Source organism: Castor canadensis, chromosome 1 (assembly GCF_047511655.1).
Source record: "Castor canadensis chromosome 1, mCasCan1.hap1v2, whole genome shotgun sequence".
NCBI lineage: Eukaryota > Metazoa > Chordata > Mammalia > Rodentia > Castoridae > Castor > Castor canadensis.
Window position 1 is genome coordinate 66,969,850 of NC_133386.1, and position 19,477 is coordinate 66,989,326.

Here is a 19,477-nt window from a genome sequence, read left to right on the forward strand (position 1 = left end):
TGCAATGCAATTTCAGTCTTAATAATTTGGATGTCCGTCTCAATCTCCAGTCCTGGAGTTGGTGCCTCAGATGTTGTTCTGTAGTTGTCTCATCAAAGGGGATGCATAAAGTAGAACAAAACTACACTCACACACACACAGAAGATAAAAAAAAAAAAAAAGTCCCACCAAGTGTCCCCAGTTCAAATGCAATACAGTTTCAGTAAGTTTTTCGGCTTGCAGGTGTAATTCGGTTGTTCTCTCATCAAAGGTAGGGAGAAAAAGAAAAAAAAAGCGTCTGGAGGCAGTTCTGAGAGTGGTATCTGCAACTGTGGCTTGCCTGCCTGCTGCTCTCAGCCTGTAGCTGGCGGCGTTATTTATGCAGATCTCTGGGGTGAGCTAGCACTCACCTGGTCCCACAGGCTTTGTTTGCTCAGAGTTCTCCTGTGCGGCGGCCTCTGCCACAGGCTTTCCCCTTTGCAAGCACTGGGAAAGATGCCACTGCCCCGCGTTGTCAGGCCTGGATGTTTATTTACAGTTCACGTGGGAAGTGGGTCTTCCCTCCTCTCACAAGTGTCCCCACTCCTGGTTGCTGGGCGCGCCCCACTCCCGCCAGAGCCTCTCCAGCCCACCCGGCTCGTTTATTTACAGTCCCGGGAAGGATTCCCTTCCCCCAATCTTCAGCGCTTAGGGCGCCCCACCCTCTTTCCAGCGTGTCTTAACTGTTCTTATTGCTTAGTACTCAGTTTCTCTTTTTTTCCCGGGTGGAGGTCAGTCTGTCCAGGGGGCTATGCTGCTCTGGCCCAGGCTTGTCTGTGGGGCTACCGCGGTACTGCGAAGCTCACCTGGTCCGCGTCTTCCCACGCTGTATGGGCGCCGGGCACTGGCGGCCCCGGGGGGCCCTCCTCGGTTCTCCGTTTAACGTGAAGTGGAGATTCTCTGCGCCGGCTGGAGGTGTGGAGGAGTCAAAGTTATGCCTTTTCTCGGTGATTATGCCTGCAAAGTGTGTCTCCAGCGTCTCTCCAAGATTTCACCATAGGAGGGTCGCTTTCTGCTTCCTACCTCTAGCCGCCATCTTGGAATTCCTCTGTTTATTTTTAAAGCATTCATTTATTCATATGTGCATACAATATTTTGTTTAAAATAGCTATAAAGGGAGTTATATGCTTCCATTTTAACTACAGCTTCTAACATTAATTAAGGAAATAAATGTTTATCTCAGAAAATTAACACTAACTTTCTGGAAATCCAGGGTGCTTTAAAATAGCAGAAACAATTCAAATAAAGAATGTCATTTGAAAATGAACTTATTGTTACAAAAGGCTCCAACAAGAAAGAAAATGTCACTGCTATTTCAAGTAAAAGAGAGAAGACCTAGGTGGAGGGGCAGCATAAAGATAACAAAAGCATAAGGTGAAGTGACTAAAAGATGGTAAGAGCAGCAAGGCTTTGAGACTTTTGGGATTGGAGGAGCAAAGGGAGAAAGTGCTTGTGGAGCCCATGAGCATAGAGCAGATAAGATATGGTCCTGTTGTATTACAGTTCTATAAGAGGCACTCTACTAAAGATACAGAAGTTGAGAAAAAATTCCTGTTTTATGTACTAAATCTGAATCCTCTCTTTCCTTTGGGAAAACTTAACTGGAAGCTATTAGGAAGACAGTCCTGAGGGGTCAGACTACCATGACACAAACCAGGGCAGACAAAGATGGAAATAGCTTTGAATGGGGGGGGGGGGATGCTGAAAAAACGTTTCTCTGACACAGTGGTTCTTCCAGAGATGATACTGACTGTGAACACAAGGGCAAATATGCTGACGTATTTTGATCACATTCATTCCCTTCTGATGCTCCTTTCTTGTTCTCCCTCTAAATCCACTTGACTGCCTTTCTCATTGTCTCTTCCTTGACAGTCCCACTTCTACTTTCATGTGTTTTTTCCCCTAGAGTCTACTTGTGAAAGAAAACATATGATACTTGGTTTTTTTGAGTCTGGTTTATATTACTTAACAGGATAAATCCAGTTTCATTCATTTTCCTGCAAACTACACCATTTATTCTTTATGACTGAATAATTCTGCACTGTGTCTATGTACCTCATTTCTTTATCCTTCTGTTAATGAGCACTGAGGTGGTTCCATAGCTAGTATTATATTTTTTATCAAAGAAAATACATGTGCCAACCTGGAATACCACCAGAGGAGGAAATGAAAGTGAACTGTGGTAATTCAATGTGGGAGAACTAAAACACAAAACATAAAACTACTCTTGAAGGGATAAACCCAAATAAATATAACAAAATTATCATAAAAGTTATAAATTTTTACCTAAATTTATATGAAATGCTCTGGTCATATCTAATAAGTTGATTAAAATTCTCATGTTTGTTATGAAATAAATACTCTTACTAAACTAATCATTCAATCTTATTAACAACTCTCCAATTACTTTAGTTTGAGTACTTTTATATTGAGATGTTTCTAAGTATGATATATTTGATACATTGAAGAACTTTTGTAAATGACATAATATATCCCACCCAGCAAAACAATAAGAAAAAGAATAGCAAGTATATTTTATAAGTGAATTACCAAGTGCATTTTATTCACTCTGTTTTATACAAAGAACATCATGGAATTTTATATAATAAATTACTTTTCATACTTTAGGTTTTATTTTCATATTTATCTGAATCATTTTTCATCTTATTTAGGAATTTGATTTTGAATCTTCCCTTTTCAAGTTTGAGAATGTTGAAATATAAAGGAAAAATTATATATATGAACTTAAAATATTCTGAATTACTACTTACCCTGGAGTTTTTGTCAATACATATCTCTTCAGATATGAAAATATTTTTGCTAAATTGATGAAAATACAAGCTATAGTGCCACTTTCATCTTCTTTTGCAGAATTTGCAACATCATTCTAAGTTGTGAAGAGGCAACAGAAATAACTTTTTCACAAGTTCAATTAATGGTAAAGTAGCTTAAAAATCTGTTATATTATCTATCAGGGGCCATTCAAGTATGACTTACAATTCATACCCCATAAGGCATAAAATATTTAGGAGCTGGCACAGAAATATTTGTTTTGCTCCTGATATGAAATCATGTTCTTCATTAATGTTAAGATAGTAACATATGTTGGTCTCATATATTTCAGTTAGTCTCATCTAATATTAATTATATGTTGCTCTAAGTATCTACTGGGTAACAAATATTTTTAGTAAACTAAACTCTTTTAGAAAAATTAAGTGACACTTATGAAATGACATTAAAGCAACAGATAGTAGGTACTTCAACATTTGTTGAACTGAAGGTCATCAACTACACAATGAGGAGTGGCTTAACAAATATATTTTAATACAAATTATAAATTAACCAATGTGACTGAAATATGTCTCTAATAAAGCTCTGTATATTTGGTGCATATATTGGGAAAGTAATATACATTTCACATTATAGCTAATAAAGAAAGTTCTGTAATTTCATGATTCAATATCAATATATTAAAATATTCACATAAATCTTTATGATAAAGACCATTTTCCAAGTGAGACTATTTCAGGTGAATACTGAGAACTAAGCAGTGTTGTAGCTGTCTTTTCCTAGAAAAAATATTGGAAGCAATTAAAATGGCTAAATCAAACGATGAAATCTGCAAAAATAATTTCAAAAATAAAAATGAGGCAACTATTAGAAAGTATGAAGAACCTTTGAAAGCTGACAAGCAGACAGGATAGGATTGATACACAAAAACACAGGACATAATTGTGTGTAGAAAAGTCTACCTGAAAGGAAGTGCTGTCCATCCATGAGTATGGTGTTCATTAGGTAGAACTGACTAAGGGATCACTTTAAGGCATTTTGGGTGGGGAAATGAGCTGGAGCCTTCATCTGTCAACTTGCTCTACCCAGTTGAACCAGGTATCTGGTTCCAGCACTATGTTGAATAAGAGTGAGGATAGTGGCATCCTTGTCTTGTTCCTGATTTTAGAGGAAATTGTTACAGTTTTTCAACATTAAGTATATTGTTGGCTGTAAGTTTATCATATATACCCTTTACAGGTTTATCATATATAGCCTTTCCTTCTATTCCTAGTTTTCTTAGAGCTTTAATCATGAAGTGGTTTTGGATCTTATTGAAGGCTTTTTCTGCACTTATTGAGATAATCAGGTGGTTTTTGTCTTTGCTTCTATTAATGTGCCATGTTACATTTATTGATTTGCATATGTTGAACCATCCCTGCATCCTTGGGATGAAGCCAACTTGGTTGTGGAGAGTGATCTTTCCTGATATGTTGTTGAATTCAGTTTGCCATTATTTTATTGAAGATTTTTGCATCAATGTTCATTAAGGAGATTGTCCTATAGTTCTCCTTTTTGGAGGTGTCTTTGTCTGGTTTTGGGATGAGTGCAATTCTGGTTTCATAAAATGAGTTAGTCAGTGTTCCTTCCCTTTCTACTTCATGGAACAGTTTAAGGAGAGTTGGTATTAGTTCTTCTTTAAAGGTCTGATAGAATTCAGCAGAGAATCCTTCAGGTCCTGGACTTTTCTTTTTTGGGAGACTCTTTACTGCTGCTTTAATTTCATTTTGTGTTATAGATCTATTCAGGTGATTAATATATTCTTGGTTCAATTTTGGATGGTCATAAGTATCTAGAATTCTGTCCATTTCTTTGAGATTTTCAAATTTATTAGATTATAGGGTCTCAAAATAGTCTCTGATGATTTCCTGGATTTCTGTGGTATTTGTTGTTATCTTCCTTTGTGTGTTTCGGATTTTGTTTTTAGTGGCCACCCTGTCCCTGCTTATCCTACTGTTTTATTCTGAAAATTTGACTTCAAAAAATTTGCATATAAGTAAGCTTTTAGACTTCTTTTTTTTTATTATTGTGATAGATGTGGGTACATTGTAGCATTTACAAAGCTTCTTACAATGTATCAAATATATCATACTTGAAATCCCCTCCTCCACTTCTCTCCCCCATTCCTCCTCTCCTGATTTCCAGAACAACACCAGGAAACTCCCTGTGTAGCTATCTTTATCTCAAGCTAGAAAAACATCATGTTTTTTATTTTATCTTTTATATTTTTTTTTCTACAAAATTGAAGGACATGAGGGCAAAACAGGTTCTGTGTGTGTGGGGGGAGTGGAGCCAGAGGGAGGGGGGAGGTGGCTGGGAAAGTGGTAGGAGGATGAATATGGTGCAAACAATGTATATAAATGAAAAATGATACCAGCTTTTAGACTTCTTTAAGGTGGACTAGTACACAATAATATATATGTATATATCCACCACAGCTTATTTTCTCATTCATCTTTTCAGTCACTTAGGTTGTTCCAATGTCTTGATTATTATGAATAGTATTATGGATGTGAAAGCGAGACATCTTTGCAAGATTACTTCACTTCATTTGAGTATATATCTAGAAGAGAGATTGCTTGTTCATATGATAGTTCTATTTTTAATTTCTTTAAGAATATCCATTTGGTTTTCCATAATGATTAAACCAATCTACTAAAACCAGGAAAAAGCAGTACAATGAAAACAATGTACAGAATTAACATCCTTCATGAACACAGAATTAACAAAGTATTAGCAAATTAAACACAGAATGCCACAAATGAATAATGCATCTTAAGCAAATAGAGTTGATCCCACTAATTCCTGGTTATTTTACAATTTAAAAAATAAATTTATAGAATCTACTATGTTAATAAAATAAAGGAGAAAACATGTAGGTTTTTTAAATCAATTTAGGCAGAAACAATATCACAAAATTATATATTCATTTATTATAAACACAAACAAAATCTAAGGCAGCTATCATCTTACAGAACGGTAGAAGATTGAATGTTTTTTGCCTCAAGCTGAGAACAAAATGATATCTATTCTGAACACGTATCTTCACTATCTTCCCATGAGTTTTATTCAGTACATCAAAGCAAGTTACTTTAAAAAAGAAGTTGTTAAAATATAGCTATTGAAAGTGAATAAATATAATTATTCCTGTTAATGTGTGGAATAACTGTCTACATAGACAATCACAAGGACTTCCCCAAACTCTTCCAGAATAAGAGTATTTGCTAATGTAGAAAGATAAAGGGTCAACATATAAGTAACAGTAATATCCATACATACTATCAATAGTACCAGAACTAAAACTTTAAAAATATGACTTATAACACTCTAAAAGATAAAATACTTAGACAAAAATCTAGCAAAACATAAGAAGACTAATCATATGGAAAATTGTAAGTAGCAAAGATCTAAAATTCAAAGAAGGCCAGTTTTGGTTGCTCACAAATCCCAGTTACTCAGGAGGCAGAAGTCTGGTTGACAGTGGTTGGAAGCCAACACAAATAAAAAGTCATTTAGACTCCATCTCTATCAGTAAGCTGTGCATGATACCCAACCTGTGATCCCAGTTACCTGTAGACCATATGTAAGAGGATTGAGGTCTAAGTATAACTTCAGCAAAAATCCAAAAACCTATCTGAAAAATAAATGGGCTTGAGGCATTGCTAAAGTGGTAGAGCTCCTGCCTAGCAAACATGAAGCTTTGAGTTCAAACCCTATGCCACCATAAATAAATAAATAAATAAAATTTAAAGAAAATGTCAAAACCTGGAGACACATAAGGTGACTATGGATTGGAAACTAAAGATAATAAAGATAGATGCTAATGTCATGTAGGTGACCTTAAGTTACATTGCAATTCCTGTTAAAACTCCAGGAGCAATTTCTGTGGATATTGACAAATGATTTTTTAAAAATATATAGAGAAAGATGAGCTAGACTACTAAAATTTTTTGAAAATGAACTTAGAGTGCTCACCTCACTTCATTTTATGCTTAGCATGAAGTTATAGATTAGTAAAGATAGTCTATGAAAAGGCTTAAAAGCATGATCAACTGTTTTGACAAAGTATTAATTATAATTCAATAGAGAGAGTATAGTCTGCTTAGTTTTGTTTGTTTATGAGGGTTTTCTTTTTTTTTTTTTGCAAGGTTGGGGATCAAACCAAGAGACTTACTCATGTCATGCAGCCAATCTGTTCTGTGCTATATCCCCAGCCTGAGTTTAACCTCTGTAATGAATGACAAACATTGAATATCCATATTCATAATGCACAGACATTCATGTATGCCATACACTGCATCAGAGTAATGTTACTGTGTGTAAATTATACCTTTAATACATCTTAGTAAGACTATGAGAATAGTATGATGCCCTTTAGTTTTTATAATATACACAAATGTCCATAAACACATGAGTAGTTACAATTGAATTCAATAAATACATAATTCTGAGAATATTATGATTGAAGGTATTGACCAATGAGGATTTTAAAAATTAATTTAGTGGCTGATACTTGCAAACTTTGTTCTATGCCTTTATAAACATATAAACTTGTTTTATATTGAAAGAAATGATAAAATATACATACTACAAATATCTCTATATTTAAGAAGATATTAAAGAACAGAAATGTAAAGTAACTTTGATAATGCTACATTTACTGGATGTGGAAGATACATAATTTAAACCTGAGCTGTGTCACATTCTCCTAACCGAGAAGCCAAGTTGTATCTCTGCTATGTCAAATCTTGTTCTTATTTCCTGAGTTATTGGAGTTCTAGTCAGAAAATCATTGCCTATGCCTCTGTCTTGAAGTGTTTCTCTTATTTTTATGTAGTAATTTCAATGTTTTAGGTTTTATGTTAAGAACTTTGTTCCATTTTGAATTGATTTTTGTACAGGGTGCAAGATAGGGAACTGGTTTCAGTCTTCTGTGAACCTTCTGTGAAGGTTCAATCTTCCCAACACCATTTGTTGAAGAGCTGTCTTTTCTTTAAAGTATATTTTGGCACCTTGGTCAAGAATCTGATGGCTGTAGCTGCAAGGCCTTATTTCTGGGCCTTCTATTATATCCATTGATTCACAAGTCTGTTTTTGTTCCAGTACCATGCTGCTTTTGTTACTATAGCTCTGTAGTATATTTTAAAATTATGTGTTGTTATAACTCCTGTGTTGGTCATTTTTGCTCAGTATTTCTTTAACTTCTCAGGTTCTTTTTCATTTCCATATCAATTTTAGCATTTTCTTTTTATTTCCATGAAGAATATTAATGAAATTTTGATGAGGAATGTATTAAATCTGTAGACTAATAATATAGACATTTTAACAATATTATTTCTGCTACTCCATAAATATGGAAGATTTTTCTATCTACTAGTGTCTTTTTCATTAACAGTTTTAGGTTTTCATTGAAGAAGTCTTTCACTTCCTTGGTCAAGATTATTCTTAGTTTTGCTGTTATTTTGGCTATTGAAAAGGGTTTGTTGTCATGATTTCTTTTTTCTATTGTTGTGATGGGTGGGGGTACATTGTGGCATTTACTGAAGTTCTTATAATATATCAAATATAAACCTGGCACTGGTGGCTCACACATGTACTCCTACTCAGGATACAGAGAACAGAAGGATAGAGGTTCGAAGTCAGCCTGGGCAAATAGCTCACGACACCCTATCTCAAAAACATCCATGACAGAAAAGAGTTGGTAGAGTGGCTCAAAGTGTAGGTCTTGAGTTTAAACCCCAGCACTACAAAAAAATTTCAAATTTCAAAAATACCATACATGAATTTGCGCTCTCCATCATTCTTCTTTATCCCCTCTTGTCCCATTCCTGGAGTAGTTCATGATTTTTTTCTCAGGATAGTTGTTGCTGGCATATAGAATGCTAATGATTTTTGTAAGTTGATTTTGTATCTTGCTATTTTATTGAATATATCTACCAGATTGAAGAATATTTTAGGGAATTGTTTATGATATTCTAAGTATATGATCATATTATCTGCAATGAGAAATAATTTGGATTCTTCCTTTCTTCTTCATAGCTCTTTTATTTCTTTCTCATACCTTATTGCTCTCTTTTCATGAAGTAGCATTGAATTTTGTCAACTTTTTTTTTACCTATTGAGATGATCATGCAGTTTTGTCCCTGATTCTATATACATGTCATATTACATTCATTGAGCTGAGTATGTTGAAATAATCTGGCATTCCTGGAATGAAAAAATTTTGGTCATGATAGGTGATGTTTTAATTGTGTTGTTGAATTTTGCTTGCAGTTACTTCATTAAAAATATTTTGCATCTATGTTCACTATGGATATTGTTCTGTAGTTTCTGTTGCATCCTTTTCTGTTTTCTCATGAAGGCAATACTTAATTCATAGAGAGGTTTTGGAAGTAGTTGTTGTCTTTCTATTTTATGGAATAATTTTGGTAGTATCGGTGTTAGCTAATCATAAATGTCTGTTAGAATTTAACAGTAAATCCATCTAGTCTGTGGCTTTTCTTTTTTGGGAGATTCTTTATGGCTGCTTCAATTTCATTCCTTACTATAGATTTGGTTAAGTTTTTAATATTGTCTTGTTTCAGATTTGAACTGTCTTGAATTTTCTTCTAAGTTTTCCCATTTATTAGATCACAAATTTTAAAAACATACTCTAATGAAGCTCTAAGTTTTATTAATATCTTTTGTAATAACCCCACTTTTAATCTGTAATTTTATTAATTTGGGTCTTCTTGCTCTTTTTTTTGGTTAATTTGGCTAATAGTTTGTCAATCTTCCTTGTCTTTCCAGAGAACCAACTCTTTGTTTCATTTATTCTTTGAATTGTTTCTTTAGTCTCCATTTCATTAATTTCCACCCCAATCTTTATTTTTTTTCTTCTAATAATTAGGCATTTGACTTGTTCTTGTTTTTCAAAGATCTTAAGATGCACTGCTAGATTATTTATCTGAGTTCTCTCTGATTTTTTTAATGTAGGCATTGACAGCAATAAACTTCCCTTTTAGCAGTAAATTTACTTTATTAATATGCAGTGACCTTGTTTCTTATAATTTTGGCTTGAAGTCTACTGTGTCAAATATGATTATAACTACTCCTGCAAGCTTTTGATTTCTGCTTCCTTGATATATTTTCTATCCTTTCACTTTCAGGCTGTATGTCTTTTTGCCAGGGAGGTGTGCTTCTTGCAGGCAACAAAGAGTTGGATCTTTTTTTTTTTAAATACAATCAGCCAGTATATGTCCTTTTTTTCTTTTTTCTTTTATTATTCATTTATTCACATGTGCATACATTGTTTGGGTTATTTCTCTTCCCCTGCCCCCACCTCACCGTCTCCTCCCCACCCCCTTCCAGGCAGAACTTATTCTGTACTTTTTTCCAGTTCCATTGAAGAGTAGAAATAAACAATAATAAGAAAGACATAGCATTTTTACTAGTTGAGATAAGGACAGCTACACAGAGATATTCCTAGCATTGCTTTCATGTACAAATGTGTTACAGCCCAGGTTGACTCATCTTTAAGTAATCTTTACACTGGTTCCTGATCCCCTTCTTGTGTTGACCTCTGTCACTTTAAGCTTTCTGTATTAATTCCTCTGGAGTGGGGACATCAAATGCGTTCATGTTTTGGGTTTTCTATCTAATCCTGTAGCTCCCATATATGTTCTCCCCTTGTCATGTGACCCAAGTCCTACAACATTGCTGTATTTGCCCTAGATCTAAAGACCACATATGAGGGAGAACATACGATTTTTGGTCTTCTGAGTCTGGCTAACCTCACTCAGAATGATGTTCTCCAGTTCCTTCCATTTACTTGTTAAATGATAAGATTTCATTTTTCTTCATGGCTAAGTAAAATTCCGTTGTGTATAAATACCACATTTTCTTGATCCATTCATCAGTAGTGGGGCATCTTGGTTGTTTCCATAACTTGGCTATTGTGAATAGTGCTGCAATAAGCATGGGTGTACAGGTGCTTTTGGAGTAATTGTGCTGCATTTGTTTGGGTATATCCCCGGGATTGCTGGATCATATGGCAGATCTATGTTTAGATTTTTAAGAAGGCTCCAAATTTTTTTCCAGAGTGGTTGTGCCAGCTTTCATTCCCCCCTGCAGTGTATGAGTGTTCCTTTTTCCCCACATCCTCACCAACACATGTTGTTGGTGGTGTTTTTGATGATGACTATTCTAACAGAGGTGAGGTAGAATCTTAGTGTAGTTTTAATTTGCATTTCCTTTATGGCTAAAGATGGTGAGCATTTTTTCATGTTTTTTTTACCATTTGAATTTCCTCTTTTTTGAAAGTTCTGTTTAGTTCTGTTGCCCATTTCTTTACTGGTTCAATTCAAAATGGATCAAGGACCTTAGTGTCAGAACCGAAACTCTGAAGTTTGTATAGGAAAGAGCAGGGAATACTCTGGAAGTAATAGGTATAGACAAGGACTTTCCAAAAGAATCTCAACAGCCCAGCAACTAAAAGAAATGGACAAATGGGACTCATAAAATTTAAAGTATGTGTCTTTTGATTCAAAAGTTAGGTCTATTTTTATGTAGGGATATTATTCAGAAGTATTTGCTGATTTTGTGGTTTTGTTATTCATTTTAGTGCTGGTTTTTCTTTTTCTAAAAAAACTTTAATTTTTTTTAGTACAGACCTTTTTATTTTTATCATTATTTTTTCCTTTTTTTTTCTGTGTGTGGGGAAAATTGTGGCATTTACAAAGGTTCTTACAATGTATCCAATATATCATACATGAATTCATCCCCTCCACTATTCTCTTTTATCTCCCCTCCCAGGATTCATGGAATGGTTTCAACAGGTATCATTTTTATATTTGCATATATGTATACACATTATTTGCAGTATATTCATTTTCCTACCTCCTTTCCCCACCACTTCCCCTCCATCAACAGTGCCATCCCCATTCCCCCCTTGAACCTCTTCTGCCCTCTTGTTCTGTGATTTTGTAGAAGAAAAAAGATAAAAGATAAAAAGAAAGACATGACATTTTTTGCTATTTTGAGATAAAGATATATACACAAAGAGTTTCCTTCTGCTGTTTTTAGTCATGTATGTATTACAACCCCAATTGTTTCATTTCTTCTTGTCCTATTTACTCCTCCCTACTCCCCTTCCCATGGTGGTCCCAGCCATTTAAGATTTCTGTAGTCACTCCTGTACAGAAGACAGCATCAACCACAATCAAGTTTTTAATTTCCTTCTCTTGCCTTATACCTCCTGTGGGTGACATCCCCTTAGTGTGACCTGCATCCCATAATAATGCTGCATTTGTATTAGGTCCATAATCTGCATATGAGGGAGAACATGGAGTTTTTGGACTTCAAACCTGACTAACTTCGCTTAAGATGATATTCTCCAGTCTCGTCCATTTACCTGCGAATGACAAAATTACATTCTTCTTTGTGGCTGAGTAAAATTCCATTGTGCATAAATACCACATTTTCTCAATTCATTCAGGAGTACTGCAGCATCTTGGCTGTTTTCATAGCTTAGTTATTGTGAATAATGCTGCAACGAACATGGATGTGCAGGTGCCTTTGTTGTAAACTGACTCATATTCCTTCCAGTATATCCCTAGGAGGGGTACTTCTGGATCATATGGCAAATCTATTTTTAGTTTTTTAAGGAACCTCCAAACTCTTTTCCATAGTGATTGTACTAGCTTATATTCCCACCAGCATTGTATGAGGGTTACTTTTTCCACCACATTTTCACTAACTTTTGTTGCTGGTGATGTTCTCAATGGTAGCTATTTTCACAGGAGTGAGGTGGAATATTAGTATGGATTTCACTTTCGTTTCCTTTATGGCCAGGGATGGTAAGTAGTTTTTCATGTGTTTTTTAGCCATTTGAACTTCTTCCTTTGAAAAAGCTCTGTTCAGTTCATTTGCCCATTTCATCATTAGGTCATTGATTTTTTGGGAGTTTAGCTTTTTGAGCTCCCTGTATATTCTATCAGTCCCTTGTCTGATATATAGCTGGCAAAGTTTTTCTCCCATTCTGCACATGGCCTCTTCAACTAAGTAACCATTTCTTTTGTTGTGCAGAATGTAATGCCATTTGTTGATCATTTCTCTTAGCTGCTGAACCACTTGAGTTCCACTGAGGAAGTCCTTGACTAAACTTATTGCTTCTAGTATATTCTCTGCTCTTTTCTGTACTAGCTTCAAATTTTCAGATTAATCTACTTTGAGTTGATACTTGTACAGGGTGACAAACATGGATCTTGTTTCAGTTTTCTGCAGGCAGACATCCAGTTTTTCAGCACCATTTGTTGAAGAGGCTGTCTTTTCTCCATCTTATATTTTTGATGACTTTGTAGAAACTCAGGTGGGCAAAATGGTGTGGATTCATATCTGGGTCCTCTATTCTGTTTCAGTGGTCTTTATATCTGTTTTTGTGCCAGTACCATGCTGTTTTTTATTGCAAAGTCTCTGTAGTATAGTTTGAAGTCGGGTTTTGTGATATCTCCAGCTCTGCTCTTTTTGCTCAGTATTGCCTTGGCTATTTATTCATGGTCTTTTGTGCTTCCAAATGAACTTTCAGGTAGATTTTTCAATCTCTGTGATGAATGGCATTGGGATTTTGATGGGAATTGAGTTGAACATGTAGATTGCTTTGGTAGTATAACCGTTTTTACTATGTTGATTATGCCAATCCATGACCATGGGAGATCTTTCCATATTCTGCAATCTTCTTTAATTTCTTTCTTCAGTGGTTTATAGTTTTCCTTGTAGTGATCATTCACATCCTTTGTTAATTCCTAGTCATTTAATTTTTTTGAGGCTATTGTAGATGGAATTGTTTTCCCTAATTCATTCTGAATCTGTTCATTGTCAGTATATAGGAAAGCTACTGATTTTTATAAAATGATTTTGTACCTGCTACTTTGCTGAAGCTTAGTGTCTAAGAGTTTTTTGTGTTTTTTATGCATAAAATCATGTCATCTGTGAATAGAGATAGTTTGATTTCTTCCTTGCCTATTTGTATTCCTTTTATTTCTTATTCCTTTCTTATTGTTCTGGCTAGGAATTTCAAGTCTAGGTTGAATATGAGTAGGGAAAGTGAGTACCCTTGTCTCATTCCTAACCTTAAGACAAGTGTTTTCAATTTTTCCCCATTAAGTATGATGTTGGCTACAGGTTTGTCATATGCACCTTTACTATGTTGAGGGACATTCCTTCTATTCCTAGTTTCATCAGAGTTTTTATCATTAAAGGATGTTGAATTTTATGAAAAGCTTTTCCTGCATCTATTGAGATGATAAAGTGGTTTTTGTTTTGCTTCTGTTATTGTGCTGTGTTACATTCAATGATTTGTATATGTTGAACCATCCTTGCATCCCTGGGGATGAAGCTGACTTGGTCATGGTATATGATCTTTTTGATATGCTGTTGAATTCAGTTTGCCATTATTTTATTGAGGATTTTTGCATCTATGTTCATTAAAAAGATTGGCCTAAAATTTTCTCTTTTTTTCATGTCCTTCTCTGGTGTTGGGATGAGTGTAATACTGATGTCATAGAATGAGTAAGGCAGTATTCCTTCCCTTTCTATTTTGTGAAAAAGTTTAAGGAGTATTGATATTTGTTCTTTAAAGATCTGGTAGAATTCAACAGAGAAACCATCAGGTCCTGGACTTTTCTTTCTTGGGAGATTGTTTATTGCTGCTTCAATTTCATTGCATGTTTTAGATCTATTTAGGTGATTTCCTCATTTCAATTTTTGATGGTCATATGTATCTAGAAATTTGTCCATTTATCTAGACTTTCAAATTTATTTGAATATAGGTTTTTAAAGTATTCCCTTTTGATTCCTTGGATTTCCATGATTTTTGTTTTTATTACCCCCTTTATGTTTCTGATTTTATTAATTTGGGTCTTTTCCCTCCTCATTGTCATCAGATTTTCCAGGGGTTGGTCATTCTTGTTTATTTTTTCAAAGAACTAGCTTTTTGTTTACTTGCTTTTTAAAATTTTTTATTTGGACATATTTGTTGTACAGGGGGGATTCATTGTGATAATTCCAAATAAGCTTGTATTATACATTGGTTAGATTACCTCCACCATCTCTCCCCCTTGACACTGCCCCTACCACACTTGAAGTAATTGAAAGAGATTTCATTGGTCTATTTCATATAGGTGTATAAAGTTCATCAACCATATTCTTCACGTTAATCTCCTTCACTCACCCTCCTCCCTCCCCAAAGTAATTCCTCCACACACTGTACCAACTTTATAATCCTGTAAAGTTAAAAATTAATAATGAAAGAACCAGGTTTTTATTTCATTGATTTTTTTGTTCTTGCTTATCTAGGAGTTTAAGGTACAGCATTAGGTCATGTGTTTCAGATCTTTCTGTGTTTTTAATATGTACATTCCTGGCTATGAGCTTTTCCCTCAGGACTGCCTTTGCTGTATCCTACAGGTTCTGATAGGGTATGTTTTCATTTTCATTAAATTTGAGGTACTTTTTGATTTCCTCCCTTATTTTTTCTATGACCCACTGATCATTGAACAACATGTTGTTCAGTCTCCAATTATTTGTGTATTTTCTGGTGCTACTTTTGTTGTTAAGTTCTAGTTTTATTGCATTGTGGTCAGATAGTATGCAGGGGATTACTTTGATTTTCTTACATTTCTTGAGACTTGTTTTGTTTCTTGGGATGTTATCTATTTTGGAGAAAGTTTCATGGGCTACTACTGTTACAGGATAATACTCTGCAGGCATCTGTCAGGTCCATTAGGTCTATGGTGTTTTTCAATTCTAGAATTTATTTGTTGATTTTTTTTTCTAGATGACCTATCTATTGTGAAAGAGAGTACTAAAGTCTCCCACTACCACTGTGTTGGGATCTGTATGTGATTTTAGGTCTATTTGTGTACATTTAATGAAGTTGGATACACTGACCTTGGGCACATACAAGTTGATAATTGTTATTTCCTCTTGATGTATTACTCCTTTTATTATCATGAACTGTCTAATTCAGACTTGAAGTCTACTTTACCTGATACAAGCATTGCTACTCCTGCCTGTTTTTCAGGGAACATTAGCTTGGTAAATCTTCTTCCACTCTTTCACCCTAAGGCAGTGTTTGTTTCTGAAAATAATGTGGGTTTCTTGTAAACAGCATATTGTTTTCTCTTCCTTTTTAGTCCACCTTGTGAAACTTTCTTTTGGTGGGGGAGTCAAGTCCATTAACGTTCAGTGTTAATATTGAGAACTATGTGGTGATTCTTGCCAGTAGTTATTTTTGTTGTTTAGGGATTTGTATGTGTGCATGCTTCTTTTCCTTTTCTTTTACTGTTATTCATGTTAGGATTTACTGTTTTACTGAGCTGAACATGGTTGATTCTTTCTTAATTTTATCTATTCCACTCACAAAATTTATTCTTTCTTGAGTTCCAGCGTGTGTGTCTGTATTTCTTCCTTTTATCTGTGTTGGATTTCTTTAAGTATCCTCTGAAGTTCTGGCTTAGTGGTCATGAATTCCTTTAGTTTGAACTTATCTTGAAAGGTCTTTATCCTCTGCCTTTTTAATTTTTGATACTGGAGTTTAAATTCAGGGTCTCACACTTGCTAAGCAGGTGCTCTACCACTTGAACCACTGCGTAGGCCCACTCTACCCATTTAACAAAATAACTTTCTTGGATACAGTTACAGTTGGAAATTTACTTTCAGAACCTGAAATATATCATTCCACACTTTCCTGGTTTTTGCAGTTTATTTTGTGTACAGAGCAAATGTTTTGTTTACTTGTTTGCTTGTTTTGAAGGCCAAACAGGTTAGACCATAGAGGGTTATTTGTTTGGGGGATGTAGTTAAGTGGTAGAGTGAACACTCAATACAAGCAAAGTCCTGCAAGGTCCTGAACCCGATCCCCAGTACTACAAGAAGACAGAAAATGTTATTTGCAAATGGAGTATAGGTGACCATCTGGTTTCTGATGACTTGAATCATTGCCTAGCCTCCCAGCTCACTCAGGCTTATTCCCTACTCATTGTGATTCCCAACTTGCTGAAAACTCCAAACTTAACTTGCTGTGATTTACATCTTCAACAGACTCATGGTAATTCCCAGATCACTCCAAAATTGCTTCTGGTCCCCAGAAACTTCCAGGATTCATCTGGTGACTCCCAGAAGCTGTGACTTGTAACTTACATTCTCCACTCAAGTAGTTCTTTGTCCACATGTCTCAGTCCCAGTTAGTTTCCTGAGTTCACACTGATTTTTGGGTGGCTACTTGCTTAGCCAATGGAATGAAAGAGGCTTAAGGGATTTTGCAGATATGAAAATACACAATTGTCTGCTCTACTTGTCTGAGGAGTTTGTCTTAATGAACTCTCCTGAAATGAATCCCAGTGAGTGAGTTGAGAATTGGGGTATCTTTCTCTGGTGCCTGTTTGCTGTGTGGGGTGCAGATCTCACATCTTACATTTTTTCTTTTGAATGCCAACTGCTTATCTTCAGCTTGTGCCTCTGTGGTCTCCCAAGGAGGCATTCCTTTTTTCTTTTTCCTGAAGCTCTTTTTGGCAGGGATAGGGGATTCTCCTCCTTCCTTACTATTTTGCTTAGTAGTCTGTATTAGGGTTCTTAATTTCTTTTATAAATCTAAATGTCAATCTTTCTGTATTTCCTCTGTTCTTTGTCTACTGTTTTCTTTTTGTTTGTTTGTTTTTGCAATACTGGGGTTTGTATTCAGAGTCTCATGCTTGCTAGACAGGTATGCTACTACTTGAGCCACTCTACTAGTCCTTTTTTGTATGGGGTATTTTTGATATAGGGTTTCACAAACTATTGCTGAGGCTTACCTCAAACTGTGATGCTCCTGATCTCTGCCTGTTGAGTAGCTAGGATTACAGACATGAGTCACCAGTTCCTGGCTGTATCTACTGTTTACTGCTATTCTCTCTTGCCATTCCATGCCTCCTGAGCCTTCCTATAACCGTGAACCTAAGTGAATTCTTATTTCAGATTCATGGAGACACAGGAAAGTGATGAGTGTCTTTAATCCACCATCATGGAATCACTGCAATGAATTACTTTGTGATTAGGTTACCATTATGAAATTACAGCACACATGAGCACCTTTTGTTTCCTATGTCCTTAATTTATCATGTTTCTATAGTTTAGCTGGTCTGAAGTTTTACATTCTACTCACTAAATATAAAACATCCTTAACAAATGTGTTTATTTTAGAAAAATTTCTGTCAATATATTATTTGTAATCTTTAATTAAAAAGGACATGACAAAAATATTTTTTAAACACACCAATTTGGTGGTAACTAGTGTCTGATCTCAGGATCTTGTGCTTGCTCTAATATTTTAGCCAAATAGGGGATTTCGTGATAAACTTTGCAACAGTAAATACTAAAATTTGTACTTACCTAGTATTTATACTGTGTTTTCCTCTTTCTCTTCAAGTAAACTATATATTAATATATGGCTTACTTTTTATAAATCAGTACTGAACTTGGTCTTGTTGCTTATATATTCTTTAAGAAATTTAGATGCTTTCCATAATTATAGATTTTTATCATGGTTTATATGGAACAGAATCAAATCATATCTATAACCTGAATTCTCACTAGGGAAAGAAACTGTCATTTTTTTTCATTAGAAAATGAGGACTGATTGGCACATGTCAAAATGCAAACAAATTCAACTGAGAATAAGCTGTCACTAGGATAGCAGGCACTTTTGGTGATAGCTGTGCATTTGTGTATTTGTAGACGGGAAGAGAATAGACTTGCCTAGATGATATTATGGCAAATATTCTGTTCTCAAGGGTAAAGGATATTTACAAAGTAAATCCTGACTCAATTTATATTTGTCTACAGGTTCTTTTTTCTCAATTTCTTATTTATGGAAGTTAATTGAAAGGATTCACATTTTCCTCTTTATTCCTTTATAGTCTTTGGCAAAAAGTAAAAGTTTCAATTTTAGATATGTTGTGTTCCAAGTATCCAAGGTCACTTGCACTATATCTTGAATATTATCTTTGATAGTTTGGATCCTTTTTCTAAAGTATTCTACTATAACTTTTACTGGGTGGAGGTGTTGGGGTTGACTTCTGAGCTTTAAACTTTCAAGGCAGGTATTCCTCCTCTTAAATCATGACTCCAACAACTTTTTGCTGTGGTTATTTAGAAGATAGTGTTTGCTTTTTGCTCAGGGCAGCATGAATTGCAATCCCCCTATTCTTACGTTCTGCCCTAGTTGAATGACAGGTACACACCACCATGACCAATTCTTTCCTTTGAGATAGGGTTTATCCAACTATTTTTTATTTTTGCGCAGGGTAGCCTCAAATCATGGTCCTCCTGATTTTAGCCTCCCTAAATAGACAGACTTATAACAGTGAGCCTCCAGCACCTGGCTCTACTATATTTTTGATGTTCCACTGACTCCTGATGTTATTTATCTTTTTGACTTTCTATTATTATTTTCATTACTATTATACTCCCATTACACTAAATTACAAAACTTCATTTAATAAAAAGGAAACTTAACATTATTTAAATTATTTACATAATACAGAAAATAAACATAAAGCTATCAAGACTATTGTCTATCAACCTATTTGTAAAAGAATAGAATTAGAGCATTGGT